The sequence below is a fragment of the Dipodomys merriami genome, unplaced genomic scaffold, assembly GCF_024711535.1.
Source record: "Dipodomys merriami isolate MVZ:Mamm:240054 unplaced genomic scaffold, mDipMer1.0.p SCAF_2527, whole genome shotgun sequence".
NCBI classification, from domain to species: domain Eukaryota; kingdom Metazoa; phylum Chordata; class Mammalia; order Rodentia; family Heteromyidae; genus Dipodomys; species Dipodomys merriami.
In genome coordinates, this window is record NW_027203968.1 from 12,435 (window position 1) to 29,852 (window position 17,418).

Here is a 17,418-nt window from a genome sequence, read left to right on the forward strand (position 1 = left end):
GCAACAGGTAAGAGTAGAGGTTGGGCCTCTGTCTAAGACATTAATGAGAGGACCTTGCACTGGTCTTCGCCTGAGGGGCGCCTTCCCCAGTGATGACCAGGCCCGTCCGATGCCTTTTTTGCAGAGGTGGGATCTTGGGCATCAACCCACTTGCAACCCAGCATGCTCTTCTTGAGGAGATGAGAACCATCTCCTCAAGTGCAGTGCACTTGCCTTGCACCCTGTCCCAAATTGCAAATTGCATACCTGTCCTGGTGCAATGGGATCCCCTGATCCCTCGGGGTGCTAAGGCTATGCAGAATGGTAAGGCTTAACTGCCTCTCAGGGCCGACAGCCAAATCTGGGGTGAGGATCCACACTCCAAAGCGGCTAATGCTTGCAAGATAACAACCTTGTCCCTTCTGGTTTGGGCTCGAAGGCGACAGACCAACCATAGGCAGACCACGCATCCTCCCAAGCAGCAGGCTAAAAACATTCTGACTCCCACCCGCTCTTTGAAAAAGGACACCGCAGAGGCAATCCAGTCAGTAAATTGTAACAGCCCACAGCATCATTGGTTTAGCTATCACAGGGATTGCTATTAGCACTGTTGCTAACAGCAGGAAGATCAGCTGCATCTTCAAGAGGGGGTTCTGTTGCAGTCTCCACCGGCCTGGTCAGTCTCATTGGCACCCAGTGAGGTACTTCTTGACTCTGTGGAAAAACACAAACAGCTCCCCTGGATCTCGTTATTACCGGATCCGGTCCATACCATTTATTATTAATAACATCCTTCCACATAACCATGTCTTTAGTATCCATGGAGTCTCTTGTCATATGCCAATCTGCGGCAGACTGATCGTTGTCATTTAGAATTTAAAAATTAAGGGTAAAGAGCGCAAGAGAAAGTCTTTCCCTGGGGGACGCGGACTCAGCAACTCCCCCTTTTTGTTTTTGAAGCATTTCTTTTATGCTTCTATTAGCTCTTTCCACTATACCTTGTCCTTGAGGATTGTAGGGCAATCCGGTGGTGTGGGCAACCTGCATTTGTGCGCAAAAGGCGCGAAAACCATGGGAAGTATAAGCAGGGCCATTATCCGTCTTGAGTCTAAGGGGCTTTCCCCAAGCTGCCCAAGCTTCTAAGCAGTGTATTCTGACGTGAGACACCTTTTCTCCTGCCAGAGGTGTGGCATGAATGACACCAGAAAAGGTGTCCACAGACACATGTAAATATTTCAACTTACCAAATTCCGTCAGATGAGTAACATCCATTTGCCATAGGGCGTTTGGTCTCAACCCCCTGGGGTTTACCCCCACATGGGGAGGATGAAGAAAGGTAACACAAGATTTACAGGCTTTAACAATATCTCTTGCCACATGCCTGGACAAATTATATCTTTTCCTAAGGGTATTAGCAGGTACATGATACAATCTATGAAAGTCTTTTGCCAATTCTACACAGCCATAGCCCGAGTTGCCTGGTCCACCAAATCATTACACTTTGCCATCGGGCCCGGCAACATAGAGTGGGCACGAATATGTCCAATATAAAAAGGATGTTTTCTGTTTAAGATAAGGGATTGAATCTGTAACAAAACATTAGAAATTGTACTGGCCTGCTTAACTGAAGCAGCAACTTCAAGAGAAGCAACGGCATTTACAACATATAATGAATCAGAAAATAAGTTAAAAGGTTGATCAAATCTTTTAAAAACTTCAAGCACAATTAAACATTCAACAGCCTGTGGGACATTCGGCCGAAAAATAAAGACTACCGGCTGTTTGTGTCCTTGAACAAAAAAGGCACCTTGTCCAGATTTTGATCCATCCGTAAAGATGGTTAGAGCATCAGCCAAGGGCTCCTTTGAAGTGACAACAGGAAAATACACTAAATTTTTGTTAACTATGGCAAGCAGAGGATGCTTAGGATAATGATTATCAATTACATTTGGAAATGAGCAAACAAGAATTGCCCACATATCCATTGTGGCTGCTAAAATTTCAACTTGCTCACGGGTGTATGGAATAATTAATTTATCTGGAATTTTTGCAAAGTGAATTAAACAATACTTTATACCCAAAATTGCCTGCTTAGCCACTAATTCAGGAAAATATTGAACAGTTTTTGCTCCCACAGAATTGCCGTGGAGCCACAATAAGGGGCCATTTTGCCAAAGAACCCCCGTGGGATAATTTTTTGTTTTTAATATACATAAATCAATAGGTAATTTCAAATAAACCCGTGAAAGTTGAGCCCTAGACAAAGCTGCCTCAACCTTTTGTAGGGAATTTAGTGCTAAAGGTGTCAGGGATCTAGAGGAGGTGACTTCAGGGTCGCCCTCCAAAATAGCAAATAAAGGTAACAACTCTGACCGAGGGAGATTAAGAAACCCCCTTATCCAATTAATATCTCCTGCCAATTGCTGAAAATCATTAAGTGTTTTAAGATGACCAGTTCGAATGGAAAGTTTTTGTGGTTTAATCTCAGTAGGAGAAACAATGGTTCCCAGAAATTGAACAACACTAGTCTGCTGAACCTTCTCAGGGGCAATAATTAATCCTTTATTAGCTAAGGTCTCCGTTACCTGCCCAAACACCTTATGAAGAGTCTCTACCGAGGGAGCAGCCAACAAGATATCATCCATATAATGGACAATCTGTACTTTTGGAAATTTTTCCCTAACAGGGGTTAATGCAGCCCCCACGAACAATTGACAAATTGTTGGGCTATTAGCCATCCCTTGGGGGAGAACTTTCCACTGATAGCGAGCATCTGGGGTTTCATGATTAACCGAGGGCAAAGTAAAGGCAAAGCGCTCCCTATCCTTTTCATAAAGAGGTATGGAAAAAAAGCAATCCTTAATGTCTAAAGCCAAAATAGGCCACTCTCTAGGTAAAGCAGAGAGCAGTGGAAGTCCCCTTTGGATGGGTCCCATAATTTGCATCTGGGCATTTACTGCTCTAAGGTCATGTAATAATCTCCATTTTCCGGAGGCCTTTTTGATCACAAAAATTGGGGTATTCCAAGATGACACTGAAGGCTCAACATGCCCCAGCTGCAGCTGTTCCTGGACAAGAGTTTGAGCCGCTTCCAATTTTTCTCCAGAGAGGGGCCACTGAGGAACCCACACCGCCTTTTGCGTTAACCAAGGTATGGGTACCGCACCTTCAGTGGAAGCTTTGTTTTCAGAGGCCCCTAAGAAAAACCCAAACCCTTCCTGTCCTGTTTAGGAAGTGGCTCTATCAGCTCCTTGCGTCCTTGGAGACGCCAACCAAGCCCCAAGGCTGGCACAAATCCTTGCTGTTTCATCATATTCTGACTGGCCTCAGAATAATCATTAGTTAAAGTTAGCTTTAGCTGTTGCTGCACATCTCTTCCCCAAAGATTGACAGGGACGTCTACCACAAATGGCTGCATTTTTCCAACCTGGCCTTCGTCTGTTCTCCAAGTCAATTCTTTTGCACTTAACTGTGGGGCATCGGCATAGCCCAGCCCTTGTAAGGTCTGGGAGGATTTCTGAGTTGGCCATTGCTTTGGCCACTCCCCTCTTTGGATGATGCTTCGATCTGCCCTTGTATCCACCAATCCCTCAAATCTTCTCCCTTCCACTTGGAGAGTTAGCATGGGTCTTTGGTCTAAAGTTATGGACAGGCATGTAAGGTCGACTCCAGTGGAGCCTAGCCCTTTATCTCCTCTCTCTATCTCCTTAGCAGGGAAATTGCCATGAAGAGAAGCAGAAGCTGTGCAATTCTATCCCCGGGAGAAATGGACACCACTCCATGGGGGACATGACAGAGGACCTTGATAGTCGCCGTATAGTCAGGGTCAATCACTCCTGGGAAAATTATTAATCCTCTCATTGTGGAGGAGGAGCGTCCTAAAACTATTCCTACAGTGCCTTCATCTAGGGGTCCTGTCATGTCTGTCTCCACAATCTGGACTCCCATCTGCTGTGTTAATACCCGTCCGGAGGTGGCACAGTGGTCCAACCCTGCGGAGCCTGAGGTTGCTCTTCTTGGCTGGGGAGTTGTTGCGGGTGCTGTCTGGGAGCCAGAGTCTGAAATGCCCCATAAACTTTCGGGCCCTTGGGACGAGGGCCCTTCTCTCCGTTTTTTGGCTCCTGTTCCGAATTAGTGTTAGTAATTTGGGGGATAAAATGTCCATTGATGTCTCTAACTGACCTGCATTCGTTGACCCAATGCTTTCCCTTTTTACAACGAGGACACACTCCTGGAGTCCTTGGCGGCCTGGGTATATTTTGTACAGGACCACCATTTTGTGGGCATTGCTGTCTAAAATGTCCCAACTGACCACACTGGAAACACCCTTTTCCTTTACTATCTTTTGCGGCCCCGGCAGCCGACAAGACAGCAGCTGCCAGCCCCGCATTGGTCAGGGGGCCACCTACTTCTCTGCAGGCTTTTAACCAAGCTTCTAGGCTTTGGGTTCTTACTGGGGTAATTGCCCTCTGACATTCCTTGGTGCTTTGTTCAAAAATGATTTGTTGTACAAATGGCATGGCTGTTTCCAGATTTCCTAATACCCGCTCGGCTGTCTCTAGCATACGGGCAACAAAATCAGAAAATGGCTCATTAGGGGCCTGCATGATTTTTGTTAGATTGCCAGCCACCTCTCCCTTGTTTGGGAGGGCTCGCCAGGACCTGTAAAAAACCTCGTTTACCTGGCGGTATACTTCAAAGGGATATCCTGTCTGGTCTACCGAGTAGATTCCCTGCCCGAGAAGCATGTCTACGGTCCAGTCTGGGTGCCCGTCACGGACATTTTGTCTGTATTGTGCTTGAGCCTTGTCTTGTACAATTGACCGAAAATCAAGGAACTGCCCGTGATTAAGGCAAGTACCGGCCACTTCAAACCAATCCATAGGTGTCATAGCATTAATAGTTAGCCTTCGAAGCAAGGCAGTGGTATAATTGGCCGTCACTCCATAAGTCCTGACTGCCTCAACTAAATCTTTTAACTGGGAGTAGGAAACCGGCTCAAAATTTCTTTCAGCACTAATGGGATTCTCAAAGACTGGGAAAGCGGCTGCTAATCGCGACCAGGTTTTTTCTTTTATAAAGTGACTCTTCCCTGCCGGCGGGCACGGCGGGGGTCCGACGGGTGAGGGGCAGCTCCGTTTCCTCTCCCTGGCTGCTGCGGTACTCCCACCCCTAGGGGGCGCCACCCTCCATATCTGTCTGCCTCGTGCTCCGCCGCAGCCTCTTCTAACTCTTCACTATCAGCTGGATCGAGCTGCTCTCCCTCCTCCTCTAACATTTCTTCCTCTGAGTCACTCACAAGATTACTATATTCTTGGTCCTGCCCTTCCACATGTAGGGCTGAGAACCGGTTTGCTTTTAAAGAAGGGCACGGGGGTCTCCTTGAGACCCGCTCCTCTCTGAAACCCTTCTCCTTTTGTGAGGGCTGCAGCCCCTCTTGCTTTAATTCTTTAGGATCCTTTTGTCTTTTTTCCCTTTTTCTTTTAGGCCTATTTTCCTCCCCCTTACTGTATGCTGACTCTGATAGACTATCCTGATGCTGCGTTAGTACTTTGCGTCCTTCCTGGATTAAATCAAACCCTCCCTCCTCGAGGCAAGTGCGCACCATCAAAAAGACAAGCCACAAGGGAAGAAGCAATGCAAGCAACCAATAAATATCTAAATCTACAGTGAACAGCATACTGGGGGATTTTTTACCGACGTCTCCTCTCTGCGTGTTGAGTTCTGGCTCCAATTCGGCCTCTCGCGCGGGTCCCGTCCCAGGTTCGTTCCCGGGTTTCGGCACCAGTTGTCGCGACCGTCTACTCGACCAGCGAGGTAAAACGACCACCACACCAGGGGTCTTCTCAGATCACGCTTTATTGGAGAGCCTTTTAGTTGTAGGAGAGCTTGGGCGCAAGAGAGCGTGCACCCGAAACACAGCCGCTTATATAGGAGAATCGGAATGCGGGTCTTTCTATTGTTGGTCGCCTGCCTTTCACCGTCACCAGGTGTCATGGGATTGGCTGGGGACTCTACCTGGCTCGTTCACGCGCACAGCCCAGGCGTCCCGCCAAGCACCGTCTGGGGTGGTTACCTCAAAGCTGCAAGGGAGTGGGCCGAGTCTCGCCTCGGCTCCCTACACTAGTGCTTTACCACTTGAGTCACAGCTCCATTTACCTGCTCAGGCTGGCTTTGAACCGCAATCCCCACCTCTTAGCCTCCTGAGTAGCTAGTATTACAAGTGTCAGCCAACAGTGCCCAGCTGACACATAAATGTCTTTTGTTTAGTGACCTAGGAAGATGGCTCAGTGATAGAGTATTTGCTTCTCATGCATGAAGCCCTGGGTTTGATTCCTCAACACCACATGAACAGACAAAGATAGAAATGGTGCTGTGGCACAAGTGGTGGAGCATTCACCTTGAGCTTAAAGAGCTGAAGGACAGTGCCAGAGTTCAATCCCCATCACTAACAAAAAATATTTTGCTTACATATGGTGGAGTTCCTTTCAATGTATATACTATTTTAGATAAATATGAAGAAGCACTTAAGCACCTTACATTGTATAAAGATAAGAGTTATGCATTTCTGGGAAGAAAGTCATTAACTTACATTATGTAATGGTGTGTGTGAGGCACCAAACGGTCTCTACATCTTTGTCATTCTCCTGAAATTTGCCTTGGGTGCAGTGCAATGTTCAATGCTCAGACCATCTCAATAGACACATTTGGCATTTGTCAAAAATGACAAATCCCAGAGTGGTACTGGTGGCTCACAGTTATAATCCAATCATGAGGTTTGCAATGCGAGGATTGCGTTTAAAAGCCAGCCTGGGCAGGCAAATCTGAGTCTCTTACGATTAATTAACAATGAAAAACTTGAAAAACAAAAAATGGAAGGAGCCAAATCACCAGTGGCTCACGCCTGTAATCCTAACTACTCAAGTGGGAGATCTAAGGACCACAGTTCAAAGCCAGACCAGGCAGGAAAGTCCATGAGACTCTTTTGTTATTGTTGTTGTTGGGTCTGGTCCTGGGGCCTGAACTCTGGGTCTGAGCACTGTTCCTTATCTCTTCAGCTCAAGGCTATCTCTCTACCACTTGAGCCACATTGCCACTTCTGGCTTTTTTCTTTTTGCTTATGTGGTACTGAGGAATAGAATCCAGCGCCTCTTGCATGCAAGGCAAGCCCTCTACCACTGAGCCACTTTCCAAGCCCTCCATGAGACTCTTATCTCGAATAAATCACTAGAAAACCAGAAATGGCACTGTGGCTCAAGCAGTAAAGTGCTGTCTTTGAACTGAAGACCTCAGGGACAGCGCCCAAGCTCAGAGTTCAAGTCCCATGACCGACCAAAAACAAACAAACAAATAAAGGATCCCTTGTAGGAAAGTCTGTAAGACTCTTATCTCCAATGAATCACCAAAATGCCAGAAGTAGAGATGTGGATCAGGTGGTAGAGCACTGGTCATGAGTGATAAAAACTAAGAGACAGAACCCAGGCCCTGAGTTTAAGACTGAAGATCTGAAAACACACACACACACACACACACACACACACACACACACACACAGGAAGAAAAATTGCTATTTTAGTCCAAATGCACGTACAGATGTGCAGGTACATAAGTTTCAAAGAGGCAGAATCAAATATGATCACAGTTTGGAATACCAAAAAATACCATGTCCCATCAGTTCCTGGCAGAGAAGGAAGGCATGTGGCATTCCACCCTCAGGGAACTGCTCTTGGGGACATTCTGGGAAATCCCTCCACAGGAACACATCTGGACTACTGGAGAGTCAAAGGTGGCAAATTCCTCAAGAACCAGAAATTCACATTTCACTCCCTCCAAGGGGCCTACAGCTCCAAGAGGGTCTTTGCACTCACTCCCCAATCAACAATACCTAAAATACAGATAGGATGGGGAAGAGTGAATAGGGAGAATTAGTGGGGAGGCCTAGCGTCCCTGTGCAAGTGGTTAAATGGGAAAAGGACTGACCTGAGTAGAGACACAGGATATGCAGGTGGAAGTTAGGGAGGGGAACAAAGATGATGAGGGCATCAGTCCTACAGGATACAGACATGTGCAGACAGGGTACACTCCAGAAAGAGAATGCTGGAGGAGGTCAGGGGACAGGAGAGGGCAATAGAAAGAACTGATTGTAAAGTATGGTAAGTAGAAATAAGACTTCCATACTGGGGCACCAAGGGCCCTGGGTTCTATTTCTGACTCTACTGAGTGGACAAATCCCTATCCTCGCAGCCTCAATTTACCCCACCTGGGAGAAAAGTAGGAAGAAGCACAGACTGTTCTAGTGCTGCCACTGAGGTCACAGAGGAGGAGAAAGGAGAAGCTGCAGGTTTGAAGTAAACCCAGACAGGGGTGGGAGACTGGGGAGCAGCATTCTCTCAGCACCATACTGAGGCACTCAGTTATCTGCCTCCTAACCCCTCGGGGTGCCATCAGGCTGCCGATTATGGTGCAGAGCCCCACCCCACGTTGAGCAGGAAGCATAGGGCTGCCAGTAATAGAGTCACTGCCTGCAGAAGTGACACCTTCTGCTTCTGCACAGCCAGTCAGCCCCACCGGCCCTGTAACCTTGCTCCAAGCCTAGGCACATCCACATGGTGGCAACAGTAACAACTCAGCAAAAGAGTGTGGCCCAGGCACCAGGCCACTCCACAGCCCACCTTCACTTCTTCTGTTTACAGGCTAGCAACCCAGATGCTACCACTTAGTCACCACCTCAGGGGGGAGTCGCAGCCACCAACCCACAAGTTGGGGACTATGGAGTCCTCACAGTCAAGATTCCCACTTCCACACTTGTTAGACAACGAATATATCTGTTACCTTGGCCTTCTGGAGAGTTCCAGTCTATCTAGGTGTGATATGTGGGTCTGATATCAGATATATCCCTCCTCAACTGAAATGGTGCATCTTGCTCCTCCATGGCTCCCCCCCTTGCCAAGTGAGGTGAGAAAGAGCAAGAATTGGATTGTTGGGCTATAAGCCGTACGTGCTTGGTGCTAGTGAGCAGGGTGCCTTTTGGTGGTTCAAGTGTACCCCAGGGATCTATCCCTCTTCACAGCCTCCTCTGCGTCTGTGAGCTATCCTTGAGGAGTCGAGCTTCTCAGGCTTTGCAGATACTGCTGGAGCCCTGCCATTGCCCTGCCTCCAAGGTCTCAGACTCCCCACTGCTGTTGGCCAAGGCCTGAGGACACCAAGACCCCAGGATTTCAGTGTCCGCAGCCATGAAATGGGGTCCATGCTGTGATCAGTGTGTACTGTTCCACTAATGGGCCACAGATGTTGGGTGTGCATGCACATATATAAACCAGAGAGCATTGCCTGCTGCCTGTGACATCTGTCTGCCATTTCTACCAAAGTGTTAGGGAGGCAACATGAGACTGTCCTCTGGCCTCTTCCTCATGAAGGTACAGTCCCATGCATGTCCTCTGGACACTAAGTGCACGCCGATCCCTTCCAGAAACCTCCAGTTTAGTGTTTGTCTCTATCCAGCCCCATTAGGCAACCATCAGCCAGCACCAATGTGGGCTAGACCCTGTGCCAGGCTCCAGGAGGATGTACAGGAAGCCCCAAGCCCTAAGAGTTCAAATGACTGAGGGCTGAAACACCAAACAAACATGGAGTGACCCAAGACAGGCTAATGTGGTGAGGGCTCTGAAGAAAGACTTTCTGCACCACAGAGAATCTGGTCCTCCTGATCCACTGCTCATCCCGAAACTGCTTCTTCCCTGATGCCTTCCTGTCTGCCATGTTCCACATGTGCCCTCTTGATTCTCTTCTTTCCAGCCTGCCACTAATCCTGGTGATTTACAAGCCACAAACATAGATAACTCTCACCTCCCGTTTCTTTTGGTTCCAGGCTGAACAGTAAGGTCAGTATTTCTGACATCATAGCTTGAGTCAATATCTGTAACAAAACTTTGAAGGCTTGGGTCACCTTGGCTTGAATCCACATTCCTGGGGATGACACACAAGAATTAATCAAAATAGGCAGTTTTGGCTCAAACTTGTAATCCTAGCTACTCAGTGTGATATCTGATTTGCTATTCACTGGAAGAAAGTTTATTCTAGCCTCAATCCTTCCTGCGGTAGCTAATTTTCTCTCCTGAGCCCCTTTCCCTTGGTAAAGAAGGATATCCATGGGAACAAAAATGTAAATTCAGAAACATTTTTGCTAAAAGTAAACTTCTCTCTCTCCCTCAAGCTTCCCAGACTGGCAGCTTTGCAGTTTATCACAAATTTTGCTGAATGCCACTAACAATTATGATGCTTATCACCAGCTGTACTGAGTTCTTTATTACTCAGGAAGTTGTAATAAACATCATTCCTGTTCAGAAAATTTCAGCGCACTGTCAGAAGCATTGACTCGTGTGTCCCCATTTGAGCTTCTGTGTGGTGTGAGGGTGCATGCTGACATGCATTCTCTCTGGGAAAAGGATTCCCCTTCTTCAACATCAGGGCAAAGGTCCAATGTCCCAAGGCATGTTTGACTCAAGGCTATGATTTGCTTCTGTAACCTTGCTTGCTTGCTTTGGTAAACATCACCTATGTGAAAGCACTTCCTATAAAAATCCCCCCTGAACAACAAACAGGGCTGTTCTCTAGCTCTGTGAGCTGAGGACAGATGGAATATGGCTAAATAAAGAACTTCCAGCCAAATTGCCTGAGTGCTGTCATATCTTCCTGGGAAATTGGAATACTACAATTTAAATTGGAATACAACACAAGTGGCTAAAATCTGAAGACTAATCTCCATTTGAAGCCAGCCTTACAAGAAGGCCCATGACATGACACTTTTATCTCCAATAAACTACTCAGAAAAAGAAGAAGTTCTGTGACTCAAGTGATAGAGCACTAGCCCAAAGCATAAAGAGGCTCAGGAACAGCACCCAGGCCCTGAGTCCAGGTGCCAGTACTGGGAAAAACAAATACAACAACAACAAAAAAAACGGGTAATCAACTCTCCTGTCTTCCTTGTCCTTACTTCTCAGCCTAGTACTGTCGTTGTGTGTTCTGTCACAGTGCTGTTGACCAAGAAGTCCTTTGCACACAGAAAGCCTGCTCTTTCTTACCTGCACTGGCCACATCATTCATTCTCTATTCTCCATTCGATGTTAAACATTTTTTTGGGGCGGAGGTCCGGTCGTGGGGCCTGAACTCTGGGCCTGGGAGCTGTCCCTCAGCTCTTCAGTTCAAGGCTAGCACTCTACCACTTGAGCCATAGCGCCACTTCCGGCTTTTTTCTTTTTTTTTTTTAATATTTTATTTTATTTGAGAACATACTTACAGAGGGGTTACAATTACATGGGCAGGATAATGCATACATTTCTTACCAAGCATTGCAGCCTCCTCCTTTGTTTACCCTTCAATGGCTTTTTTCTTTTTGCTTATGTGGTGCTGAGCAATCGAACCCAGGGCCTCAGGCATGCAAGGCAAGCTCTCTACCACTGAGCCACTTTCCCAGCCCCTCTATGTTAAACTTATTTGTTCAAGGCTGATGTTCTATGTTGGGTCTTCGTCCGTCCCACGAAAGATGGATGGGGTCTGAGGAAAGGTAAGTGTGGCGCTCGCCTGTTCCCCAGCCCAGGAGACAATCAGACGCAGCAGGGAGCCAAATCCAGCAGGTAGAAAACTCATTTATTAACAGAGAGCAGCCCTTATTAAATACAAAAAGGGCGGGTGGCATGGCAAGGGAGGAAGAGGAACCAATCACTGTCAAGGTCACACCCTATCATGCACCTGAGCCTTCATGGGCTGGTTAGGCACTGATAGGAAGATCAATTGGGCTCTGCCCACTCTACTCTCTCCCAGCGCCATCTTGGCTGCCCATGTGCTCTATAGTAAATTGGGCTCTGCTCACTCAACCCCCTCCCAACGCCATCTTTGCTGCCCATGTGCTCCACAGTTCTATTGTTGAGTCTCACCTCTACTGTATCTCACTTTTTGGAGATAAGAGTTTCAGCAACATTTCTTTCTAGTCTGGCTTCAAGCCTCCATCCTCAGTTCTCAGCCCTATAAGTAGCTAGTTTTATAAGTGTGGGCCACTGGTAGCCAGCAAATTTGACTATGTTTTGGTACCTTATATATGTAGAATCATAAATATAGTTTTTATTTTTAATATGGTTTATTTCACAGTATTTTAAAGATTCATTCTTGTTGTAGCATGGTCAGAATGTCATTCCTTTTTAAGATTGAATAATATTCCCTTGGCTGGTTATACCACATTTTGTTTACCCATCAAGAGACATTTGGTTTTCTACCTTTCTACTACTGTGTATAATGTCATGAATAACATTATTATCTTTTACATTGTGCACACTGTTGTAAAAACACGCCAGAGACATCCTTTTATAATAAACTGAGGTGAATCCCCCTGTGGCTTTCCTTCATATTAACTATCAAAGAGAAAACTTAAAGCCAGTGAGGCTCATATGGAGTGACCAACTTAAATATTTTTCATCCTATTTACAAGGATATTGCTGTATTCCTATATAAATAAATATCCAGCCAGGTACTGGTGGCTCATGCCTGTAATCCTAGCTACTCAGGAAGCTGAGATCTGAGGATTGCCAGGTTGGGCAGGAAAGACTGTGAAACTCTTATCTCAAATTATCCACCAGAAAATCCAAAGTGGTTCTGTGGCTCTAGTGGTAGAGTGCTAGACTTGAGCTGAAGAGCTGAAAGAAAGTGCCCCGGCCCAGTGTTCAAGCCCCATGTTCAAAAATAAATCAATAAACAATATCCAACAAGTTGACAAATCAGGCAAGGCCTTTGCAAATTTGTTCTTCTCTTCCCTGGAAACTTCTTCTACACCTTTGTGTGGACCTGAATGCTTAATAGTTCCTGTCTTTGATCCTAGCTTATCAGGAGGCTGAGATCTAAGGATCCATGTTCAAACCCAGTCTGGAAAGCCAATTCTGACAGACTCCTATCTCCAATACACTAGCAAAAAACTTCAAAGTAGAAGTTTAGCTAAAGTGGTAGAGCATCTGCCTTGCAGGAAAAAGCTAAGCAAGTGTATGGGACCCTGAGTTCAAGCCCCAGTACTTGTACACACACACAAAAGGAAAATAAACTTTGTTTAATTCGTTCATCTTTTCAGCAGCTAGATCAGAAGTTCTGCCACAGAAAGGCCTTCTCTGGCCATATGACCTAAAATATTAACTTCCTCTCAGTTCCTTGATTTTCTCTCAGAGCAGGTCTCAGTTTGGGCCTCCCTCTGAAGGGTGTGAGCTCCAAACTCACTCTATTTTATAACATCCTTTTCTCTAGCAGCACCTAGTCCCCATTATTGAAAATCAGAAAATTGGACCTCCTTCTGAGCAGAGCAGTTTGCAAAAAGAGTCGCCCTCTTCTCTGGGTCAAGTAGCCCTAATAGAGCTGACAGCTGAGGATTTTATCTCATACAACTCTCAACCACGGGAAGGTAAACTGAGGACCTTCCCAGGATAAGAAGTAATTCCTGCTTGAGCAAAATGTATCAATCAATGTCACAACAGGAAGGAAACTATTCAGAATATATCTTCCCTTCCCCTCTCCTCTTCTAGCTCTCAAGAGGATTTTGAAAAAAATTGGATTTAAGTGTGGTTATTTTTCATATCTTCCCAGAGTCACTTGTTCAAAGCTGCACACCAGCCCAGGTTGCCCACAATAGGAACTCCACCTTAGGAGCCCAGCTTTAATCTTGGACCTCTTTCATCACTCTTACAATATAGGATGCACCCAACAAGGGAAGGCGCTTCAGGGGCTTTATCCTCCTCCCACAGACAAGTTAGTTCCAGAGGGGAAACTGACCTGGCCATCGACTGAAAGTGAACCAGAATAGGATGAGCTCAGAGTGAGCCCTCCTAATGGGAAAGTCACAACCATTAAGTTAGATAATATATAATAAAGGGTTGCCTGTCTGTGGTGGCTCACACATGTAATCCTAGCTATTCAGAAAGCTGAAGTATGAGGACTGGGGCTTGAACTCAGAGCCTGAGCCCAAGGCTAGTGCTCTACCACTTGAACCACAGTACCACTTCCAGCTTTTTCAGAGTTGGTTATTGAGATAAGATTCTCATGGACTTTCCTGGTCAGGCTACCTTTGAACCACAATCCTCAATCCTCAGCCTCCTGAGTAGCTTAGATTACAGGTGTGAACCACCAGTGCCCACCTGGCCCCCATTTTTCAGATGTACCTCACCTCATTCTCTTTCTCACTCAGAACCAGCCACACACCACTTCCTCCTGATATGGGGTTTATTCCAGCCCTGAGACTTTCACCCTAGCTATTGCCTCTGTCACATGCCCCCAAAGCTGGCTCCCTCTCAATCTACAGGTCTTGGCTTCAGTGCTACCTCTTCACAGAAACCTTTTCTCTATGTATGTGGATTCTGGGGTTTGAACGGGTTTGAAATCAGGACCTGGTCACTGTTGCTTATCTTTTTAAAATCTTAAATATAGTATTCTACCATTTGAGCCACAGTTCCCAATTATGCTTTATTGCTAGTTCATGGGAGATAAGAATTTCAGAGACATTTTTTGTTGAGACTGACTTTGAAACATGATCGTCAGATCTTAGCTTCCTGAGTAGTTAAGATTACAGGTGTTAGCCACCAGCACTTGACTCACAAGGACTCTTTCTGGCACTCTCACCTGCACTATTTATCTTTATATAGTTGTTTCATATATTGGTTTATTGACTTTTCACTTGGCTTCCACAAATAAATGATCAGTTGTGTCTTGGGTAGGTTCCCTGTCTGCTCCTAGCCTACATTTTGGATCATTCACACCTGACATGCATCTGATGAATGGTGAATCTCTCCACCCACTGTCCCCTTTTACTTTCTTTTTTTATTATTTGTTGTATGGTCTTTGGCCTTGAAATTAGGGTCTGGGCATTGTTCCTGAGTGTAATCCTAGGTTGTTAATGTTAGCTTCTTGGGAGGCTGAGATCTGAAGACCGTAGGTCAAAGCCAGTCCAGATAGAAAAGTCCCTGAAACTCATCCCCATTTAACCACCAGAAAACTGGAAGTGGCATTGTTGTTCAAGTGGTAGAACACTATCTCCTACTTGTAATTGCTTGCAAACATTAGTTCCTCTGGCTTCAGTAGCCAGCCTTTGGATTGAGACATGATCTCTCTATGCAGCCTTGGCTGTATAGGGATTATCCCTCCTATAATTCGTTTTTGAGTATACTTCTTGCAATCTTTCACATCCCAATAACAGGTCCCTGTGCTCTCAACTGCTATTATCTTTGATGTCTTATAATACTCTCCACCACTTTCTCGAGAATTGCTCTGCTCCTGGGCCTGAATACTGCAGCATATTCTGAGAAGAGTGGTAGCTATTCGCTAGCCACACCCATCCTGCCAAATCTCCGCCTTAAATTATATTTAGTCTAATTATGAGACTACCCAGAAGGAAGGGAATATTCTGCTAACCGCCCTCCTCCAACCCTGCTTCTTAGTAGACAGTTTATGATCTCAAATTGTGGCTCCCCAGAGAGGAATCTTTCACTGCTGCTTAAAAAGAAAGACCAGGCAAGGGAAACAACACAGAATCCTGGCCTGGAACTGTGCTAGGACTGGGGTTCTTCTGCAAGAAACAGAAGGGAATGGCAGGCAGAGTGGTACCTAAGCCTCTCTTCAGAGGTGACTGCTTGACATTATAAAGCAATTGAAACTCAGATGACAAGATGTAATGGTTAAGCCAGGTAAGTAAACTGGCTCTCCTTCTATAGAGAGAGGTAAGTTGGAAAGATCTGCAAGAGTTGGGCACGGTGGCACTGTTGAAGGTACTCTTTTTACTTGGACAGCCTAAGTTTTCTTTAATTAAAAGGTACATGCCCATGGCATAATTGAATGTTCTGTCCTGTATAGATCCCTGGATCTCATATGGTAGTACCTCATGTCACACTTTACTTTAAGAATGGTGGGTTCCAGCTTGTTGAGTCTTGGCTCATCAGAACACAGGGAATATTATGCAACTTGTTTAAGCTATGGGTGCTCCATTATTTGTTCAATATTTGTCTCTCCCTCAGGTCCTCAATTACCAGTTGGCAGTGTACATTTTGTCCTCAAACAGACAGTTTATATGGACCAACATATTTGGCCCTCAGAACTAGTGACTCTACCTGGATAACATCCTCCCCTCAAAGGGAAATCTTCCTGTTATAACAAAATATAAAAAGACACCTAAGCTCCAGATTTCCACCTTGTAGGCATATTTTCTTTTTCCAATTTTGGGGCTTGAACAGTGTCCTTGAGCAATTCAACTCAAGGCTAGAACTCTACCAATTGAGCCACTGTGCCACTCCCAGTTTTCTAGTGGATAATTGGAGATGAATATCACAGACTTTTCTGACCGGGCTGGCAATGAACCATGATCCTCAGATCTCAGCCTCCTGAGTAGGTAGGATTACAGGTGTGAAGCCAGTTCCAGCCATCATTTCTTTCTTGCAGGAACATTTCAGGGGTATGGAATAGCACAACACCACATAAATTTGTCAGCAGCTGCCCCGGGGAGAACCAGATGATTAGACCAAAATAACTAACCTTGATATTGCCTTTGCTGTCCAAAAGGATATTGTTGGGCTTAAGATCTCAATGTGCGATTGTGTTCTGCTGTAATTAGTACAATTTGTTTGAAGAATCTCCTGGCTTCAACTTTATATAAGTGGTGGGATTTTCAGATAGACTTCAGAAGGTAGCCCCTAGTGGCCAATTCCATGATGAGATATACATACTCTTTTTTCTCCATCACCAGGTACAACTTGATGATGTGTCTGGGCCATCCAGCCTTAAAAATGTCCATCTTATTCTCTATTCAATGCCTGGAGGACTCTCCCATATGACGTATTTTAAACTGCCATCTCGGTGTCTGTGAAGTGGTGATGGGACAGTTTCACTCAGGTAACTTGGTCAAGGAGTTCTTTTGTCTGGTATTGTTTGATGATCTCCTCGTCAAGCAGCTCGGGGATGATTCTTTGTATTCTGCGATCCTCCTGCTATGAAAGCAGGTAGCAAGTCTCCGAAAAATTAACTCAATAAAATAATGGGAAACCCGGCAAAAAGTAAAAAAGAAATACCAAAATCCAACCAACAAAACCTGCAACCAAACAGATCATCAATCTAGCTTTGAGTTAATCCAGCAGCTTACCAAGCGAGAGCTCCCAGCACTGTTAACTGACAAATGTTGGGGCACAGTGGCTTCCTATATACCCTACATGACCTATCACAATGGAGCAATCACAACTGTGCATAGTGACATCATGGGGGAAATGGACAAATCAGATTCAGACCAAGTGAGGTCAGAGAAAAAGTGGACCAATTACAGCCTGCCACCATTGACACTGTAGCTCTTAGGCCTCCAAGACTGTTGCTAGAGATTCCAGGAGGACTTGAGGTTGCTATGGTTATTTTCATGGAATTTTTGAAACCACTAAG

General features: G+C 45.7%; 1 long non-coding RNA gene across 1 annotated transcript; it reads right to left on the reverse strand.

Annotated features, from left to right (window-relative positions):
• Positions 1–309: 309 nt before the first annotated feature.
• LOC138836701 (uncharacterized) lies at positions 310–17,145 on the reverse strand. The gene is made up of 3 exons (XR_011375010.1): positions 16,528–17,145; positions 9,826–9,945; positions 310–693 (listed from the first exon to the last, which is right to left on the reverse strand). It is a non-coding gene; the product is annotated as an uncharacterized lncRNA (long non-coding RNA).
• Between the last annotated feature and the right edge of the window lie 273 nt (positions 17,146–17,418).